The 22,115-nt window shown below is 48.4% G+C and overlaps 1 protein-coding gene across 1 annotated transcript in view; it reads left to right on the forward strand.

Annotated features, from left to right (window-relative positions):
- Window positions 1-22,115, forward strand: part of JPH3 (junctophilin 3) — a 170,731-nt gene that overhangs the window by 2,274 nt on the left and 146,342 nt on the right. Inside the window, exons 2-3 of the mRNA XM_060288495.1 lie at window positions 7,008-7,230; window positions 10,209-10,302. The gene's annotated coding sequence lies outside the window, so the exon portion shown is untranslated. The remainder of the gene's footprint in view (window positions 1-7,007; window positions 7,231-10,208; window positions 10,303-22,115) is intronic.

The raw sequence follows: 22,115 nt of genomic DNA on the forward strand, positions 1-22,115 counted from the left end.
GTGTAGCTTCCCAAGTGTATTAGGTCCTCATAGGCAACAGGGGCAAGGCTGGGTCCAGCTGGGTCTCCGCACCTTACTTCTCCAGTACAGACTAATTTCTGCGAATAATTTAATCCTTGTTCTCTTCGACCTCACCTTCTCAAGTGATTCCAGGGAAGTAGCCGCATTCCAAAATCTACGACATGAGGAAGTGAAGGAACATGAAAACCAAAACAGTTCACTGTTGCTTTCTTTTGATAAATTAAGTTCCTTGGAATGGAAAGATCTTGAGACCTTATCGGTGCTGGGGTTTTCCTCAAACCCAGCCCTTCATGGCTGTGAAATCCCTAAGCTCCAGTGCCAGTCGACCTGGATTCTACTCCCAGCTCTAGCAGGCTGTGTGACCTTGGCTGTACATTCAACCCCTCTGAGCCTCAGTTTCCTCATTTGTAAAAAGCAGCCGGGAGCCCCGCCTCCCAGCTGGCAGTGGAGGTCAGAGATGCTAATGGGAGCCCTTGACAGCTGGGACAACTGAGCCACAAGTAACTGGATCAAGGTCTCCCAGCTCCCAGCCGCCTTCTTGCCACTTCTGCCTGTGCTATTTGCTATTTAATGTATGCACTGGGGTGAAGGGTGTCCACCAAAAGGTCTTGTTCACCCAGAACCTCAGACCGTGACTTTATTTGGAAATAGGGTCTTTGTAATTATAATTCAGATGAGAATCAAGATGAGATCATGGACTAGAGTGGGCCCTAAAGGAGAGTGTCCTTGTAAGAGACAGAAAAAACCCAGAGACTCGGGAAGAAAAAGCCATGCAAAGACAGAGGCAGAGCTTTGGAGCCAAGGGACACCTGGAGACACCAGGAGCCGGAAGAGGCAGGAAGGACCCTCCCTGGAGCCTTCAGAGGGAGCATGGCCCAGCAGACATGTTGACTTTGAGCTTCTGGCCTCCAGAACTGTAAAAGAATACATTTCTGTTGTGTTAAGCAAGTTTGTGGCTGTTTGTCACAGCAGCCCCAGGAAACTCATACAGTGTTGTTTCCCCCTCAACTTCAGTCTAGCTCAATTTAATTCAACAGATATTAAATCCCTGCCCTGCTGGACCAGACCCCACTAAGGGTTTGGGGCTTCCAAGGAGAAATGAGACCCAGGCCCTCCGACTCTAAGGAACTGACAGCCTGGAGTCCCTGCTGTGAAGCAGCTGGGCCACCAGTCCACAAGGGAGCTTTCCCTTCCGCACACTGTTCCCTTCCCCAGGGGCCTCCTGGGAGCGGAGCTGGTGGGCACTGACTCCCAGCCGGCCCTGAGGCTGCAGTTTTCTCTGTTTTCTCTGCTCTCCTTGCTCTCCCAGCCACCCGGGGATCCTTCCCTGAAACAGCCTCCAGCCCTGGGCTATTTGGAGCTTCTCACTTTCCCTTGCTCTGCAGCAGGTGACCCCTGGCTTCCACTGGGACTTGAGTGTTTCTCCAGCTGCTACAAAGTAGAGAGGCTGGGGACCCATGGGAGGAGATTGAAGGGGCATCCCTCCATGTGAGAGAAAGGGGGCTGCAGGTAACAGGGAGGTGGGGCTGTGTGTTCAGCAGGGAGAGATTCCCCACACAACGCTGAGCAGGACAGCAGGCTCACTTGCTCCTTCAGGCCATACCTGCCACATACCTGTGCCTGACACAGGGCCCGGGGATGACAGTGCAGTCTAGGAGAGCTCTCGGTCTACAGTAGGACAATGTGTCTGTCTGCATTTTCCATAGAGCTGGGGTGGAGCAGAAATTAATATTATCTTTGAGAAAGAGAAAGATTTGCGATTCACCCAAAATTCCCCAAATGATTTTGCAATGAAGCTGTGATGTGCGAGGGATGACTTCTTGCATCTGAATCAGTGACACTGTTGAATTACTTCAGTAGGCAGGGACCAGGCTGAGACAAGAGGTCAGCCAGCTGGAGTACGGCTCTCCATCTCCCCCACCCCATGGCCTTGCTTCTCCTCTCACTTAGAATCCCGGCCAGAGAGGAAGAGCCTGGAGGCCAGGTTGTGGTTAGGCAAATGAAAACAGAATTAAGATTGAGACTCTGATTAAGATGAGGGTGCCTTAAAAACACAGGCTCCGTGCCTGGACCCACCACTTATTTTTCCCTGAGATGTGTGGCCAGGATGTGTGTGGTCTCCACTTAGATGCTTTTGTTTGTCCTAGGCCCTGCCTTCCTGTGATTGAGAAAGGAAAGGGACCCCTAATGTGCAGGACTTAAGCAGTGCCTCCCTAAATCCTACTGCGGGATCCTTGCTCGGTGCCTCGGCTCCCGATAGCCTCAGTGATGGCCATGAGGCAGTGATGGCCACGAGCCGGTGTGAGGAATCCTGATAGTGCTGTCGTTGTTCCCATTCTACAGATGCAGAGCAGTCAGTTGTGGGCCTGGGGGCACGCGGTTCAGATACGTTGGAACCAGATCCTGACCTAAGTCAACTGCCAGGACTCTGTCCCTCAGGGAGGAAAGCACAAAGGTGACAAGTCATTATTCTCTGTTTCTGCAAACTGGAGATTCCAAAGGTATCTGTGGCATGCCACTTCTTCCTAGCCCTAACTGCTGCCAGAGTCCACCTGGGGTCATAAATGGGCAGTTGACCCCAGCCACATCTGGCCCTGTTTCTGCGTGACCACACGTTCTCCTCCAGGGCAGATCTGCTTTCCAGGGTGTCTTTGACCTTGGGCTGGAGGCAGTGTTTCCCCAGTGGGAGTTACCTGGGCTCTTACTTAAGATGCAGATTCCCAAACCGGACCCCAGGTGTTGAGTCAGACTCTGTGGGGCGGGGCCTTGGAATCTGCATGTGGCGAGCTCCCTGGGGCACACGGAAGTTGGACGACCCCCCTCGGGCAAGGCGTTCTTGCTCTCAGGCTTCTAGTGTGCGTCCCTGGGTCGACAACTGCAGTCATAATCAGAGTGAAGTCCGTGTTACAGGCCTACCATTCTGCAAGGATCTCCCTATTTTAGTTTATTTTTTGTTTTATTTTATTTTATTTTTATTTTGGCTGTGCTGTGCAGCATGTGGGATCTTAGTTGCCCGACCAAGGATGGAACCCGTGCCCCCTGCATTGGGAACACGGAGTCTTAACCACTGGACCGCCAGGGAAGTCCTGGATCTCCCTATTTTACAGTTGGGGAGACTGAGGCTTAAAGAGGCCATCCAATGATTAGTGATTCATTAATAATTAATAATTCTCATCATTAAGTTCTGCAGCCTTATTTCTGTTGTATATTTGCTTGTTATTTACATTTCTATGTTTCTTACGCCGAAAGAATGATATCCTCTGAAAGCTAACTGTTCACTGCTGCTCTCGGTTTTGAGTGTTTTGGGTTTCTTTTGTTTACCTTTTTACAATGGAAGTTTTCAAACATACCCAAAAGTCGAGAGAATAGCATAGTCGTTCCCCAGGTCCAACAGAGATGACAGTTTACCACTTTTATTTCATCTATTTCTCTCTGGAGTGGGAGAAATACATATATTTTCTTTCTGCAGTATTTTAAAGCAAATAAATTGGGGGTTATATATATCTATATTTAAAAAACACTTATTTTGTCTGATTGCAAGATAATACATGCTCCTTGTAAAGAGATTATCTCACTTAAAACAACTTAAAAGTCAAATAATGTCACTTGTCAATCATAACCGACATTAACATTTTAAAATATATTTTTCTAGACACTATTGTATTCATATATACACATGCACACCTATTTTTACAAAAATGGTATATTTCTCGAAATTAGGACTGTGCTCCCCTTTTTGCCATCTGTTTTGTCCACCTAACAGTATACCCCAGATGTCTATCCATGTCATGGAATGTCTTCCAAACCCTGATTTTCAAGGGCGGCCCAGAATCTTGTTTGAATGTATCATGATTTATTCAACTAATCCCCTGTTGTCAGGCATTCAGGTTGTTTCTGTGATCTGCTGAGTTTGAAAAGGCAGTTCTGCTTGTCCTGGACTTTGCCCTAGGCTGAAGCCTGACCCGCCTCCTCTAGATCCTGCGTGGGTTTCTGAGAAGTGTCAGGCAGGGGCAGAGACAGAGGCACTGGGTAGTTCCCAGTGCCTCCCCAGCCAAGTCTTCAGTTCTTGGTTTGAAGTCTCAAGACACAAGACACACCCAGACCCAAGTGTGGGTGAAAACCACCTTCCAAAGGGAGAGAACGTGTTGTTTGGGTGACAAGGTGGTGTAACTCCAAAGTACGGAAAGTTTCTTTTCAAACAATCATACCAGAGCTCACCCAACACAGTAACTCTCCCTCCTTCAAAGTAGTCACCCCGGAATGCAGTCCTCTTACTGAAAGAAAACTGTGATTGCTTGAAAATACATCCGTGAACTCTTTTAAAACTGTCCCCAGAGTCTTGTGTAAATAATGTCTGGATGTACCGTAGGCTGAAAAGTCTTCATGCTTCTAGGTACATTGAGATCTGGGAATAGCCTGTGTTCACCAAATAAATTGCAAACCCAGAATTTGCTATGTCTAGTTTGAGCAGAAACAGGTTTATTAAATTATAGCAGAGAAGTGAGAATCTGGCAGGGTCGGAGAACCAGGTGTGGTTGCCATTCTTGTGTCTTTTTGTAAACGAATTGCCTGTTCATGTTTTTTGCCCATTTTTCTATCAAGTTTTGGGTCTTTGTTTCTGTCCATTTTTAAGATTTTTTTTTAGTATATTAGGGATATTAGCCCTTTCTCTGTGATTTATGTTGTAAATATTCTCTCTCAATTTGTCAATTGCCTTTGACTTCGTTTATGGTGTTTTTACCTTGAAAAGATTTCTTTTAGTTTTATGTAGTTAAATTTATTCATCTCTTATTGCATGGGGATTTGGAATTGTGGTTAGAAAACCTTTCCTTACACCCAGCTTATAAAGAAATTGACCCATGTTCTCTTCTACTATGTATACGGTTTCGTTTTGTCATATTTAGATCCCTGATCTGCTTGGCGTTTACTCTTACGTAAAATATGAGGTATTTGCTTTTGAAACCCAGTTCTATTAGATGTACTCATTAAACCATCTGTTTTTTGGGTTTTAAAATGCTTTGAAGAGCCAGGCAGAAAGCTAATGAGCAAAGCTATAGAGGGTAGAATAAAATAGGGCGTGGTGAGGTCTACGGCCAACCAGAGATTACATTTAAAAAACACAACCACACAGCGGGTATATTAGTTTCCTAGGGCTGCCGGAAACGAATGATCACAAACTCGGTGGCTTAAAACAACAGAAATTTATTCTCTCACAGCTCTGGAGGCCAGAAGTTTGAAATCAAGGTGTCAGCAGGGTTGGTTCCTTCTGATGTCTCTGAGGGAGAACCTGATCCAGGCCACTCTCCCAGCTTCTGTGATTCACAGCAATCCCTGGCTTTCCTTGCCTTACGGCCACATCACTCTAATCTCTGCCTCTGTCTTCACGTGGCTTCCTCCCTGTGTGTCTGTGTCCAGACTTCCGTCTTTTCATGAGGACACCAGTTGGATTCAGGGACCACCCTTATCCAGATGACCCCATTTAACTTGATTACATCTCCAAAGACCCTATTTCCAAATAAGGTCTCCTTCATAGGTTCGAGGTAGACATGAATTCTGGGGGGACAGAGAGGGAAAAGCAGAGCTATCCGGAGCCCCTGCAGCCTGTGTGCTGAGAGCCTGGGGGCCCTCCATGGATGCCTTATGCTGCTGTTGAAGTCGTTCAGGAGTGACAAAGAGTCTGCTGAATTGGGAAACTCATCAGACTTTACTCTGAGAATCAGTTTTGAAAAGCACTGACAGGTGGTCACTTTAAAATGTTCTGAGAAAGGGACTTCCCTGGTGGTCCAGTGGTTAAGAATCTGCCTGCCAATGCAGGGGACACGGGTTCGATCCCTGGTCCGGGAAGATCCCACATGCCACAGAGCAACTAAGCCCACGAGCCATAGCTACTGAGCCCACGTGCCACAACTACTGAAGCCCACGTGCCTAGAGCCTGTGCTCCTCAACAAGAGAAGCCACCGCAATGAGAAGCCCGCGCACTGCAACGAAGAGCCCCCGCTCGCCACAACTAGAGAAAGCCCGCGCGCAGTGACAGTGACCCAACGCAGCCAAAAATAAATAAATAAATAATAAAAATTAATTAATTGTAAAAAAATTTTAAATAAAATGTTCTGAGAAAAGGAAAAAGAAACCAGAGGCCAAGTCTCCTAAGTGTGAACGAATAGTTGGCCTGCCCCAGAGCCTTACAGAAGACAGGCTTGTTTGATATAAATATTTGGGTTTCCCCCTGGAGGCCTGGCCTCTGTTATGCTTTTTCCTTCAATGTAAGGGGTGAATTCATATTATAAATCCCTCTGTGCCAAAAGTCGGCCCAGTTTGTACCAGAGAAGGAGAGGGGTGGTGTCTCCACCCGGAGATCCAGGGGAGGGCTGTCTTTGCAGCTAATCCCCCCTAAAGACCCCACCAGGGTAGGTAGAATTCTAAGGATGCCCCCAGCCTCCACCCCAGCCCCAGTCCCTCGTTATCCAAACACTAACCCAGGTGCTGCTGTGAAGTGATTTTGCAGATTAACGTCCCAGGTCAGGTGATCTTAAAATACGCAGATTATCTGGGCGGCCCTGACTCATTCAGGTGAGTCTTATAAAAGCAGAGCGTTTTCTCTGGCTGGAGGCTGAGGGGGCTGACAGAGATGGTAGAAGAATCGGGAGGCTGTGACACGCCGCCGTTTCTGCTCTGAAGACCGCTGGGGCCACGTGGGAAAGAATGCGGGTGGCCTCCAGGGCAGAGCGTGGCCCCAGCCCACAGCCAGCAAGGACACGGGACCTCCGACCCACAGCCTCGGGGAAGCAGATTCTCCCGCAGATGGGAGCCCAGCTGGGGGACACGGGGCTTTTCGGCTGTGAGACCTGAACAGAGAACCCAGTAGAGCCTGTTCAGATTTCTGGCCCACGGAACTGTCAGGTGATAAGTGGGTGTTATTTTAAGCCACTAAGTTTGTGGTAACTTGTGCAGCAGGAGATGCTAACCCGCCTCTGCTCTTGATGCAGGTCGGGGAGGACGCAGAGATTGGGGTCAGGCAACTCCATCTCTTCCACTGGCACACCTCCATCCTGTGTTCATCCGTGGGATCTACCAGAGCTCCTGGTCCCTGCACGCGATGTAAAGACACTACGATGAGCTGGCTGTGGGGGTCCTCTGCTCCAGAGGCTGATGGAAAACAGCCAAGCGCCCCTCTTGTGGTCAACCCGTTACTGAAGACCCGGGAACCAGGTGAGTCTAACCACCTTTTATCCAGGTGTTTTAGACCTTCCTAGAACCAAAGAACCTTGATAAAGTCCCTTAACACAATCAATTCCCCCTTTAGGGTAACAGCCCAGAAAGTTGCATTCCCGTCCCCCCACTGAAAAAACAAAAAATAAGTAGGCGGCAGAGTGTTGGGCATGTCACAGCTCTGGGTACGCTGTGCCTTGCTGCTCTCCTCCCTCGTAGAGTTGAGGTGGTAGGTGTGGGGCACTTGGCGTCCAGCAGATGCTCAGTTAACGTTAGCAGTGGGGATGATGACCCTGAGGTGGAAGGCTGATCGCACCACCCATCCTGGATATCACCATTGTGAAGCTGCGTGACCCAGGGCGGGTCTCCTCGTCCCGTCACAAAGGTGAGACTAGAGGGGGGACTTGCAGCCCTGCCTGCACCGGAGCATCCCCTGGTCTAGGGAGGAGCTGAGCCTCTGCCTGGGAAGATGACCCAGACCCCTGAGCATCACTGAATGGCAGTGTCAGGTGTGGGTGGGAGGAGGGGTCGGTGCCGAGCGGACCAGTTAGGGCTTTGAAAACCAGTGTTTCAGGCATGTCTGAGACAACCCTCACGCGTGAGGAGGAATAATCAGAGGATGCTGGAAGGTTTCCTGAGGAGGTGGGCGTGAGGCAGGAGAGGGGGTTGGGGACGGCCCTTGCTCAGGCAAGAATGACCCCAGGCATGGGAGCAGGGGTAGGGGGTCTGATCTTGGAGGAAGACGGCACAGGTGTGGCCCTTACCTCCCCTCTCGAAGAAGACAGAAGGCCGATGTGGTCTCTGTTCTGAGCTGAATTGCTTCCTCCCAGAAGATGTGTTTAAGTCCTGAACCCTGTTACATGGGAATGTGGCCTTATTAGAAATAGGGTCTTTGCAGATATAATCAGGTTGAGATCAAATCGTTAGGGTGGATCTTAATCCATTAGGCCTGGTGTCCTTATACGAAGAGGAAATACAAAGGCGAGAGGCCATGTGAAGACGGAGGCGGAGACTGGGGGGAGGCAGCCCCAAGCCAAGGATACCTGGATCCCCAGAAACTGGAAGAGGCAGGAAGGACCCTCCCTAGAGCCCCAAGAGGGAGCACGGCCCTGCCCACACATGGACTTCAGACTTTAGGTCTCCAAACTGTGAGAGAATCCATTGCTGTTGTTTTAACGCCCCCCCCACCCCGCCCCCAGTTCATGGTCCTTTGTTGTGGCCGCCCCAGGACACTGCTCCAGTCTCCCAGGCCAGGGCGGGGATGGCCGATTGGTGAATGTGCAACACTGCCCATGAACTACCTGAGACCCATCCCAACCTGTTCTGTCTTGCTGTCTCAGACTACAAACGTGGGAAAACAAATTTTCATGTGCCCAGCTTCCCTTGCATCCAGGAGTCACTGTATAATCCTGTTCTGGCCAACAAGACCCAAGTACGTCTGCTGAGAAGTTTCTAGAACACTTCTGCTTCTTTAATAGAAGAAGTGTGTCAGGCATCCCTCTTTACCCTCCCCGACGGGGCTTCCTTGAGCACAGCATGGCCGCAGTGTAGGGGGGGCACGGCACTGGGGACCATGCTGCCAGTAATGCTGGGACGTCACCCAGGTGCTCAACTCAGCTTCTCCCACGAGAAAAATAAAACCACATCTGTCAGGTTACTCGGGTTTTCTGCTACCTGCTGCCGATTGCATGCCTTCCTCGACACTGTGGTCTCCCCCGGGGAGCCTTCCCAAACCTGTCTTCCCTCCGGTGGACCAGAGGGGTAAGGGCAGGCGCTCCGGACGTCAGACGAGCAAACTCTAGCCGCGGCTCCCTCACCCCCAGCTTGCAATTCGCCCCCTCCTCCCAGCGCCTCAGCCCCCTCGATATGGAGATAAAGATATCGACTTGGGAAGGTGGCTAGATAGTTGAGATGATGCAAGTGCGTGGCAGATGGTTGACAAGTAGCGGCTGCCACCACTTCCAGGAGCATCTTCAGCCCCAGGTTCTAATGTACGTAGGGGCTCCACAAAAGCCCCAGCACCGGAAATGCTGTAGACAGGGCTAGGGCGAGGACTGGTCCATCTCACCGGGAATTTGAACAAGCACTTGACACCATATGGGTCCCCTATCCTCAGTGCGTGGGCGTGTTTACATTACAGACGCCCACGTCAGAGAACAAGAACAGCCCTGTATCATCATGGTCATTGCCACCAAGGGCGTGGGTTCTGTGCACAGAGCACGGCGCCGGGGAGTCACCTGCCAGAAGACAGACAGCAAGTGACAGAGCTAGGCCTCGAGGCTGGCAGCTCCTGGTGCCTCTGGCCAAGCTAAGGGTTTTGGCACCGAGAGCAGGAAGGGCAGAAGTGCCAGGGGACAGAGCACTTTCATGCCTCATTTAACCTTGTAACATGCTTTGAAATCAATAGATCCTTATCCTCAGCTGGTAAAGGAGGCGATCAGGCCTGGGGGAAGGAGAACAGATACCAGCGGAGCTCAGCCTAGAACAAACGATTCCTGACCCCAAATCCTACTGCCCTGTGCCCTCCAGAAAGGCAGAAGATCAAGCCCGGGTCAGGATGACACCTCTGTGGGCGAGGAGGGTCACTGGGGCTCAGGTGACCCTGGTGTCAAGGAGCTAACACCTGTCGAGACCTACTGGAGGCTGGGTGCTTTGCTTCATAATCTTGCTCGGCTCTCTTTGGACTCAGAGAGGCCACTTGCCCACGCAGACAGCCAGCAAGGACAGACCCCATATCCTCCCCGCTGTGTGACGCTAATCACCATGGGGGTTTCCTGACCAAGTAGGGACCTTTGCCCAGCGTTTTCACCAGAGCCGGTCTGATACGTATGTATGATGTATGTTTATATATTAATATGTATTTGGCTTCTGCTTAAGATTTTGTGTGAAGAGGATGTCCTGTGGCTAATGTTTTTAACCGTTGGTCCACCTATCCCACGTGTGATTCTTGGTGATGAGACTTATTTTCTTTCCTGCAGGGACAGTATTCCTCAAGAACTTCTGGACAGAGCATTCAGAACCATTCCTGGCTACAATATACAGCAAGGCCATGCTGGGATGTCCCAGGTGAAGGTTAGTACTGTCAAAACACATGTGCTGGTGGCTTAATTAAATTCTGAGTTCCCTGAGAGCAGGGACCAGGTCTGATACTTTTTTGTCACTTTGGGTTTCCAGCTCTAGACAGTTGCCTTGTACATAGTAGGCATTTATTAAATGTTTGAGATGGTCATTCTGAATTCCCAAATAAGTTTTTGTGATGTTTCTCCCAAACAGAAACATTTTCTTCTGTAAAGATCGTGGTACTGTGCTAATTTCTCCAATTAGTGGGATAGCTTGTCAATTATGATCTCTTGTGTATAATTATGGTTCTACCCAAGTGCTTGCAAAGTGGAATGTTTTCAAAAATATTGTTGATATTTCCTTATAACATAGCATCAATCCCAGGATGGGAAAGACTTGAGCTGAAAGAGAATTTAGCAGTCAGGCAGGTTAACTTCTTAACTAGCAGATGAAGAAAAGAGGTAAAGGGCTACCAGGGATCACCCAGCCAACCCACTTATCACCCGCGTTGGGGAGCGATTGCTGGTGCAGAAAGTAATTGAAGTGATTTACAACCTTTTCAGATTTTTGATCAACTACATGTTTTTTTTTATAATTTTATTTATTTATTTGGCTGCATTGTGTCTTCATTGCTGCACGTGGGCTTTCTGTAGTTGCGGCGAGCAGGAGCTACTACTCTTCGTTGCGGTGCGCGGGCTTCTCATTGTGGTGACTTCTCTTGCTGTGGAGCACGGGCTCTAGGCCTGTGGGCTTCAGTAGTCGTGGCACGTGGGCTCAGTAGTTGTGGCTCGCATGCTGTAGAGCGCAGGCTCAGTAGTTGTGGTGCACGGGCTTAGTTGCTCCGTGGCGTGTGGGATCCTCCCGGACCAGGGCTCGAACCCGTGTCCCCTGCATTGGCAGGCGGATTCTTAACCACTGCACCACCCGGGAAGTCCGGATCAACTACATGTTTGACCAAATTTCTCTGATTTTCATATGTGTTAACATTTTGCAATAACATGTGCTAGTCACTATCGATCCATGCTTCTGACATCAGATTTGACTTTATCCATGTACCCTGCTAACTAGCAGCTCCCAAGAGCAGCTCTGCTTGCTCACGGTGACTAGTACATGTGAGGTAATCGACTGAATGATTGATGAAACTTGGATTGAAATGTTCCATATGACTTTCTCATTAAGTCTGATGGCCCACTCAGCAGGCATCCTAGACCATCCTGTCTAATTGCTGCTGGGTTTTAGTGAGAAATATCTTTGGTTGCAATGGACAGTGATGTTAAACATTTAGGGTTTGTTTTTCTCACATGACAAGAAATCCAGAGATGGGTAGTGTTGGTGGTGCTGCTCCAGCAATGATGCTCAGTGACATCAGGGACAGCATCCATGATTCTTTTTGGCCTTTCCTCATGGTACCAATATGGCTGCCACCGCTCCAGGCATCACATCCTACACTAAATGCAGGAAAATCGGAGGAAGGGAAGAAATCAGCAGTGTACAATTCAATAGTTTTTAGTTAAAAATTAAAAGATTACAACCATCACTACAATTTTAGAACATTTTAACCACCCCAAAAGAAACCCTCCCGTGAGCCATGGCCATTGAGCCTGTGCGTCCAGAGCCTGTGCTCCGCAACGGGAGAGGCCACAACAGTGAGAGGCCCGCATACTGCAAAAAAAAAGAAACCCTGTACCTATTACTATCACTCCTCAGTTATCCACAACAACCCCAGCCCTGGCAACCACTGATCTATTTTCCACCTCTGTGGATTTGCCTCTTCTGGGCATTTCATATAGATGCAATTGTACAATATTTGGTCTTCTGCTACTGACTGCTTTAAGTTAGCGTGATGTTTACAAGGTTCGTCCATGTTGTAGCATGTGTCAGCTTCCCCCATCTTTTTGAGGTATAACTGACAAATAAAATTAAATACATTTAAGGTGTACAACCTGATGATTTGATGTACACATATACTGTGAAGTGATTACCGCAATCAAGCTAATTAACATTTCCATCACCTCACATAGTTAGCTTCTTTTTTTTATTAATTGAAGTGTAATTGACCTACGTCACTACGTTGGTTCCAGGTGCACAACACAGTGACTCAGTGTTTCTATACATAACAAAATGGTCCCCGCCATAAGTCTAGTTACCATCTGTCACCATACAAAGTTACTACAATATTATTGTTTGTATTCCCCATGCTGTACAATTCCATCCCCATGACTCATTTATTTTGTAACTGGAAGTTTGTACCTGTTAATCTCCCTCACCTATTTCATTCATTCCTCCCACCCCCATCCCCTCTGGCAACCGTGTATAAGTCTGTTTCTGTTTTGTTATGTTTGTTCATTTGTTTTGATTTTTAGATTCCACATATAAGTGAAATCATTATATTTGTCTTTCTCTGCCTGACTTATTTCACTCAGCATAATACCCTCCAGGTCCATCCATGTTGTCACAAATGGCAAGATTTTATTCTTTATTACGGCTGAGTAATAGTCCTTGACTATGCATACCGCATTTTCTTTATCCATTTATCCAGCAATGAACAGTTGGGTTGCTTCACTATCTTGGCTATTGTAAATAATGCTGCAGTGAACATAGGGGTGCATATATCTTTTCAAATTAATGTTTTTGTGTTCTTCAGAAAAATACTCAGAAGTGGAATTGCTGGATCATACGGTAGTTCTATTTTTAATTTTTAAAGGAAGCTCCATGTTGTTTTCAGAGTGGCTGCACCAATTTACGTTCCCACCAACAGTGTATGAGGGTTCCTTTTTCTCCACATCCTCGCCAATACTTCTTATTTGTAGTCTTTTTGATAACAGCCATTCTGATAGGTGTGAGGTGATAACTCATGGTGGTTTTGATTTGTATTTCCCTGATGATTAGTGATGTTGAGCATCTTTTCACGTAATGTTGGCCATCTGTATGTCTGCCTGGAAAAATGTCTATTCAGATCCTCTGCCCATTTTTCAAGCAGGTTATTTTTTTTTATGTTGAGTTGTATGAGTGGTTTGTATATTTGGATATTAACCTCTTGTCAGAAATCTCATTTGCAAATATCTGTCTCCCATTCAGTAGGCTGCCTTTTCGTTTTGTTGATAATTTCCTGTGCTGTACAAAAGATTTTTAGTTTGATATAGTAGCATTTGTTTATTTTTGCATTTGTCCCTTGCCTGAGCAGACAGGTATAAAAAAAAAGAAAATACTGCTAAAACCACTGTCAAAGAATGTACTGCCTATGTTTTCTTCAAGGATTTTTATGGTTTCAGGTCTTACGTGTAAGTCTTTAATCCATTTCAGTTTATTTTTATATATGGTTAAGAAAGTAGTCCAGTTTGATTCTTTCACATGTAGCTGTCCAGTTTTCCGAACACGATTTATTGAAGAAGATGTCTTTCCCCCATTGTATATTCTTGCCTCCTTTGTCATAGATTAATTGACCATATGTGTGTGGGTTTATTCCCGGGCTCTCTATTCTGTTGCATTTATCTATGTGTCTGGTTTTGTGCCAGTACCACACTGTTTTGATCACTTTAGCTTTGTAGTATAGTCTAAAGTCAGGAAGTACAGTGCCTCCAGCTTTGTTCTTCTTTCTCAAGATTGTTTTGCCTATTTGGGGTCTTTTGTGTTTACATACAAATTTCAGAATTATTTGTTCTAGTTCTGTGAAAAATACCATTGGTATTTTGATAGAGATTGCATTGAATCTGTAGACTGCTTCAGGGAGTATGGTCATTTCAGCAACATTAATTCTTCCTATCCATGAGTACTATAAATCTTTCCATTTGTTTGTATTGTCTTCAGTTTCTTTCATCAGTGTCTTATAGTTACCTTTTTTGGTCTGTGATGAGAACACTTAAAAGTCTACTGTCTTAGCAAATTTCAGGGGCACTATACAGTATTAACTCTAGTCACCATGCTGTATATTAGATCCCCAGAACTTATTCATCTTGTAACTGAATGTTTGTACCCTTTGATCAACATCGATTGCTGTTTGTGATGACATTTTATTCAGCATTGTTGGGGCCATGGTTACCTGATACAGTAGGCAAACCTCATTGTTTACCCCTGGGGTAGTAGGAGAGCATTCATTAAGCAGACACTGGAGCATAGCACAGAGGTCCAAGGCACTGTCTCTCTTAGGGAGTCTACATCTCTAGCCAGGGAGCATAATGTACACACATGAATGAAGAAAGCCCTCGGAATCATGGAGGTTTGCTGTGCTTGCTTCATATATTATCACCTCACAAGGCAATGAAAGCTGCCGGCTACCAGGGATTATAGTGGGCACTTTATATATTTAATTCTCAGCACGGCCCTTCAATAGAATGGATGCTCTTGACTACATGTACTGGAAAATCCAACCCAAAGGGGCTTAAACAAAAAAGAAATTCATTGTCAAAAAGTCCTGAGGTGTGAAGATTCTGGAGTTGGTGAATGTATTGGCTCAAGGACACCATTGAGGACCCAAGCTTCTTCTGCCCTCCTCAGTGTGTCAGCCTTGACCTTAGTTTGGCTCTCCTCATGCTCACAAGTGGCTGCAGCTGTTCCAGACATCACATCTGGCATCCAGAAGAAGAAGAAAGATTATCTTTCTTTGTGTAACAATTTTAAGGGCAAAAAAATAAAAACAAACAAAACAAAAATCTTTTACTGAAGCCCCTTAACTTAGGTTGTATCATATGCCCATGCTTAAATTAATCACAGACAAGAGGAAGAGAGTCATCATGGTGGCCCTTGACCAATCAGGATATGCCTTCTGGGGCTGGAGCCAGCCTCTCCTGAAGCCCATGGATGTGCAGAGAGTGTGGAAGGCAGAACAATGTCAGGGCTCTGCTTGCAAATGAGTACACTGGGGCTCACAGAGGTTATATAACTTGCAGGAGGTCACATCTGGTATACTGTATGCCAGACTTCTAACGCAGATGTGTCTCACCCCAAATCTCTCTCCACCAGACAACCCTGGTTCTTTACACGAGGTGGCAAGATTGGATAGGGAAGGGCTTATATCATTACAGGGCTGTTATTACCTTTTTTACGGTCATAATCATGGTGACCATCGTACTCCATTAGAGCCAGCTTATGTGTGTGTGGGTGCTCCGTAATCATTATTCTTATAGCTGGGCAGATAGAGTCTAGCCCCAGATAATCCCATAGCTCATTCCAACATAGTGTGAAGGTCAAGTCTGCCAGCTTAATCACCTCCACTTCTCTGGAGATGGACTCTGCAGCCTCTCGTGCTTTCTTCCTCCTTGTCCACCCCTCAGCTAGTTCTCTGAATGAGCGCCATGCTAGGACTGGGAAGGAAGTTGTTGTGTCTGCCTGCATCACTCATTAGCATCCCTGGGAAGTTTGACGAGGGAGGAGGTTCGAGTGGCTGTGCATCATGAGGCTGGAGCACCCCTGGATTTGCTGTCTAACCCATTTATGGTCCACTGCCGCGGCTAAGTGGGGAGTGGGTGCCACTGGCATGGAAACGGGCTATGCCCTGCCTTGGTCCTGAGCTGATAGGGGCTAAAACCTTCCTGCCATCTGGGTTCATGAACAGTCAGCGACGTCAGAAGCGGGACAGCTGGGAAAGCCCAGAGCTTTGGAAACTTGGGTTCTGTCTTTCCTACCTTGGCTTTGGGCGTGCCACTTATGCCCTCTGTACCCCAGTTTTCTTATCTGTGTAATGGGGCGCCGCATTGCAGGGCTGCTATGTAGCTCAGGGACCAAGGATACTGAGACTTGACAAGAGGCTGGCACCCAGGGGCAGCGGCCATGAGTGCCATTATCACTGGACTCGGGCCAGTAAAACTTGGGACGAAGTCAGGGCTCCTCCATGAAACTGTTGAGTTTTATAAACTATGGGCCAATTTCTTACCACACTTGGGTGTGGCCGAGTTGGATTCAAATGAAGTGAATTGATCCGGTAGTCACCTGACATCTTGGCAGACTCTGAAATGAGAGTTTAAATTTTCCTGTGAAGGCAGACTTCAAAGTCTCGTGAGCTTCCTCACTTTGTCCAGGGAACTCCGAAAGAAACATTCCATGGATTTATGTTTCCTTCCGGGTGAGTGTACCAGCTCCCTCTGGCTGCTTGGTACCTTGACATGTATTTATTATCTTACAGTTCTGGAGGTCAGAAATTAGTCTTTTTAAAAAATATTTATTATTTTTTTATTTATTTAGGCTGTGCCGTGTCTTAGTTGCGGCATGCATGTGCGATCTAGTTCCCCGACCAGGGATCGAACCTGGGCCCCTGCATTGGGAGTGTGGAGTCTTACCCACTGGACCGCCAAGGGAAGTCCCTGAAATTAGTCTTACAAGTTTAAAACGCGTGCATTAAAAGTGCAGTGTGCTCGGGACTTCCCTGGCCGTCCCGTGGTTAAGACTTCGCCTTCCAATGTAGGGGGTGAGGGTTCGATCCCTGCTCAGAGAGCTAAGATCCCACATGCCTTGCCGCCAAAAAACCAAAACATAAAACAGAAGCAATATTGTAACAAATTCAATAAAGACTTTAAAAACGGTCCACATAAAAAAGAAAAAAGTGCAGTGTGCTCAATGCTCCAGGCTGTGACCACACTCCTGGGGTGACACCATCTGCTGAGCACCAGAAAGAGATCCTAGGTCATTTCTGAAGACTAAGAGATCTGGCTCTGGATTGACATTGGCCCTCTGTATCCACGGGAGTCCAGACAGGAAAACAGCCCACCCCAGCTCTTTTGGCAGGAGAATTCAACACAGGGCACTGGTGGAACAGGTGTGGAAGGCTGGAGGGGCAGAGAGGTAACATGCAGTAGCAGAGGGCAACACAAGCTCGGCCCCCGGAAGGGTGATGCTGCACATGGTCACTCCTCACCCGTCTCCCAACGCGTATCCTTTGGAAAGAGCGAGAATTCCCCTGCAAAGTCCCATTGGCTGGTTTGCTAGCTCTTAGCCTACTGCAACATAAAGTTGTGACATGTTGGCTTCACAAAGTGGATTTGCAGGTTCTATACCCACCTCGTCTAGTCCTAACTAAATTAAACACGTGCCTTAGAAAGATTCCTGCAAAGAAACTGAGGATTGAAGCAAATACTACGAAACTTGAACACAAGTAAGAGCCAGAAAGCGGCAGAGGCAACTGTCCTATTCCTGCCCAAGCTCTTTATCAGACGTGTCCCATGGAGAAAACAAAGACGGTCATCCAATCTGACCTCAAAGACAACCCCAGATTCCAGATGATCAAGAAGTCCCTTTGAAACACGTATTCAAAAAGCCATGATTATTGGCAAAAATCCTCACCCAAAGGCATCTTTCTGCCTTAAGTCAGTGATGATAGAAGCTGACAATTAGCAGGACATTAAGAAACATCATTTCATCTTTTACTCAGGCCTTAAAAATTTCCCTGTTGAGGGAATTCCCTGATGGTCCAATGGTTAGGATTCGCCAGGGTTCAATCCCTGGTCAGTCCCACAAGCCACACGGTCCGTGCCCCCCACCAAATTTCCGTGTTGATATGGGTCTCATGATTTTTGCATAAAATATGAGAACAGAGGCACATGTGTATAATTCATAAATTTTAAAACACACATATATTGTGCTGGAAAGTTTTTGCCCTAAAGAATTCATGTCTATTAGCTGTCAAAACAAAAATGGAAACAAAAACCCCATATCAAACAGTGACCGATGGTAGGCAACATTTTAGCTTTATGCACTATGTAGTCGAGAACTCTGTAACGGGGATGGCTGCAGGCAAATGGTGAGGGCCTAGATGTGTTTTTTTATTGGTGGGGAGAGCCCGCTGTACAGAGAAGGCGTTTGCTAGAGGATTTTGTCTGTCTGTTCGTTTGTCTACTGATTTATTAGAACTGGACTAAGGAGCCCCTTCCCCGCTCCGTGTCGTTCTTACTTCTCAGCAGAGTGAGGGTTGGGTGGCGGGGAGACTAGAGCATCTAATAACCAGAAATGGGGGGATGGCTCTGGCTCCCCTACCGCACGTGGGTGCCAGTCCTAAGTGCACAGGACCTTACAGAGAAAACACAGTTGTGGACCTTTCTCCCCTTCAAGACTTCCAGGGGCAGGAAGTAGAGACCAGTGTCCCTCCCCCGCTTCACCCAGAGCCCACGCCTGGCTTGGCGATGGAGTGTGGAGACATATGCATTTGGATGGTTGGTAGGGATTCTTATCCAAGTCTTTCAAGGAGAACTTGACCTCCCTGAAATTACACACAACATTTGCATGTAAATGTCTGTACCCACTTTTTACAGCAAAGGGTCCATAACTTTCACCGTATTCCCAGATAAGCCTGAGACCCAAGGGAGGTTGACAAGAGTTGGGAAAACATCGCTCTGAGCTCAGACTGGGTTCTGGCCGCGGACCGTCACATCACCTTTCTGAGCCTCTGCTTTCCTCATCTGGACGATGGGACAATCCTGCCCGCACCTCCCCACCCCCAGTTGTTGCCATGGACACGCAGAGTAGTGATGCCCTGTACCAGCAACACCAGCCTTTGCTGACCCTGTCCTGCTTCCCAGGGCTGCGCTGGCCTCCCTGGGTTCCTGGCTACCAGGTTCCCCAGCAGGCGTTTTGTTTGTTTGGAACAAGCTCCTGGGGTCTCCTGGAGAAAAGATTCTCACCCGAGTTCCAGAAAACAAACACGCTCCTCCCCGCTTGCAGGTCTCCCAGCTGCTCCCTTGGCCCCCCAGCTGAGAAAAAGTGATGTTAGGAATGTTTATCTCTTGAGGAAGCCGAAGAGCACCTTTTAGCAGAACGAGCAGAAACCACAGGAGGGGTGCAGCGGGGCTTGCCAAAGCGTCCTAGCGTGGCACTCTGGGAATATCCGTTTCCTTTGTTCTGCCTCGGCTAACAGTGCTTCCAAGAGAGGCTGTCAGTGGAGCTGGAGACATTGGCTTTCTTGGCCCAATCATGGTCGTTTCATGTCACAAAACACACTGATGTCTCAGACCAAAGAGACTGGTCCTCAACTCCAGCTTTCAGCCTGTAGGCAATGTGAGGGGCCCTATACTGTGGTTGATATCTCGGCATCCCGTCCTGTCCTTAGGTGCCCTCTTGCGTGAAGAAGCAGGGCTCTTGGCAAGGTTCGTGCTGATCACATAATGGTTAAGGGCCTCAGTTCTGTAATCACATTGACCGGGGTTTGAATCCTGGCTCCACCACTGAAGAGCTGTGTGGCCTTGGGAAAATTACTCCATCCTTCTGAGCCTTAGTTTTCTAATCTGCAAAATGGCAATAACAAGCATTCTCACCACAACGGGTGGTTTCGAGACCTGAATGTGGTCATCGTAATAAAGCGTTCAGTATAGGTAAACGCAGACATGTGGAAAGGAGGTCGCAAAGGGTAGCTAGTGTTATTTCAGTTGTCTGATTATAAAATCCGAAAGTGGCAAAACACAAAAAAGTTCAAAGAAGAAAACCAAAAGCACTCGTGACCCCACGCTCTGGAGGCAAACACTGCTGGCTTCTGGTTAGGTTGCCGTTCAGTCTATTTTCTTTCTTTCTCTTTTTTTTCTTTCATTGAAATATAGTTGATTCCCAGTCTATTTTCTGTGCATGTGTATTTCATAGACTCCTCTCACTGTGGAATGAGTACAGCTTACATACGTATATACGTGCTAACTTTTCTTAATTCCAGGCATGATGTTTCTTAACCCACTTTTTTTAAACTTAAAAATATATCGAGAACATTTTCCCCAGATCGTTACATTTTACCATATTGCATATTTTCCCACACTTTGATGTTCCTGAAGTAAAGATGTGTTTTAGAATCAATGTCAAAAGAAACAGGCCAGCTATTCCTTCTCTTTCTCTTTTTCCCCTGAAGAGGGGGTTATGAAATGGGTGTTACACGTAAGGAATGATGGTATCGCAGACTCAAAATAACGGCGCTTTCAGAAAAACACTTCTTAAAAACCATATAGTATTCTTGGGTGTCTTTGCCATAATTAACGTAACCCACTTCTAATTTTGGACATTTCAGCTCCTTCGGTTTTTTTTTTTTTTTTTTAACTATCATCAACAATGCTGCCAAAGAAAACGTATGGCAGGAAGTACAGTCTGGTGGGTTGCTGACCCAGTGGGACGGAGGTGGGTGGAGAGGTCAAGGGCACAGCCAGCCTGTGGTGACCTTGTAGGGAAGAAGGTGGGAGATAAGTACCGGCCCCCTTCCCCTTCCTTCCTCCCTCCAATCTCATGCCAGGGCTCCCTGCTGGCGAGGAAGGGGGGCACAGTTCTTCAGGTCACCCCCCGGGCACCGTGGGGAGGCACCCCAGATGTGCAGATATGATGCCCAGCGCACATCTGCCTTTAGGCTGGGAGCTTACCGCGCGGGCTTTCCCTTCCCGTGGAACAGAAGGCGCAAACCGAGCATGGCCCCCACCAGCGCCAGGCACAGACTGGGGAGCCCACATGCTCCGAGTCAAGAGCGGGGATGCTTTCTCCTGTTCTGCAGTTCTGGCTCATGCCTGCGTCTTGGGTAGGATGCTATTCTTAAGCGCCTGGCTCTGTGGATTTGTACACGGGAAGGGAGGAGAGGGGATTGACACCGTGCAGGGGTGGGCAAGGGGGCGCTGCCTGTGTGCTGTGCTAACAATGGGGCTGGGGTTGGCGGGCTGTCACACCCACTGCCGATGTTAATCACATCCTGCCTTGCCTTCCCCAGCAGCTCTGACACAGGAGGCCACACCCCGCTTCTGGAAAGCTCCGCTCAGACTCTAAGGGTGCTTCTTGGCCACGCTTCCCCTGTTGGGTCCCTCCCCCCCCCGCCCCCCCCACGGATCCTGCTGCTGGCTCTGGAGGCTGGGTGGGCCCTGGGCGACCACGAGAAGCTGATAAAGCGCTTTGTACAGCAGGCTCTTTGACGGGAGGACGCCTGTCCCCTTTGGAATGTCAGCGGTTGTGTGGGGCAGGCTCACAGGCAGGGTGTGAGGCCCAGCGCGGTCACTTGCAGCCAGGGTTTTGGGGTTGCAAGCAACAGAAGTGGTTGGGGGAGGGGGTTACTGGAAGGAGGTGAGCTAGTTTACAGAATAGAGAGGAAGGATGGACAGCAGATTACAGGACAGAGAGGAGAGGCACAGTACCAGGGATGTGGGAGAGGCACGGTCAACAGCCTGGAGGCAGGGGGGGCTCAATTTGCCCCATTTTACAATCCGAAGTCAGAGGGGAGGGGACTTGCCCAGGGTCACGTGGCTCATTGGAGGCACAGCCAGCCCTGAGCTCAGACCCCTGACGTGGTGCGGTGGGACCAGCGCAGGTCCCCAAAGAAATCCAAAGCCAGCAGGTCCTTCCGGCAAAGGGAGTGCTTATTCCAGGGCTGCCTCCCCTCCTGGGTCCTGACCCCTGGGCGTTGCTTTCTTGGGATTGGCGGGCAGGCTGTGCCCCAGGCAGAGGGAGGGGGGCTCAGGCAGGACCGGGGTGTGACTCATTTCTGCCTACCCAGCCAAGCCCCAAGTGGGGAGGCTGGCCAGCAGGAGCCCGTGCGCAGCCGCTAAGCAGCTGCCGGAATCCTGCTCGGTGGCCTCAGTTTGCAGAGGCCACAGAAGCACGGCCTTGGCAGGATTCCAGGCCCTGCCTCTCTGACCACCAGCAAGCCCACCCCGTCGGTGTCCACTGCCATGACGAGTCCCGCCCTTCGGGCTTCGGACACACCAGACATCTCGCCCATCCCTACCCACTCCCCACCCATTATCACCTCACCCGGAACGCCACCGCCCCCCCGCCCCCCACCGTGTTCCTCCCAGCCCACTAACTTGGCATGTGAAAGAATTCGGGCTGTGCAGTCAGAAAACCACGGCGCCGTCACAACTTCCTGGTGTGGGTCTTCAGCAAGCTGCCTAGCT

The sequence above is a fragment of the Globicephala melas genome, chromosome 19 (assembly GCF_963455315.2).
Source record: "Globicephala melas chromosome 19, mGloMel1.2, whole genome shotgun sequence".
NCBI classification, from domain to species: domain Eukaryota; kingdom Metazoa; phylum Chordata; class Mammalia; order Artiodactyla; family Delphinidae; genus Globicephala; species Globicephala melas.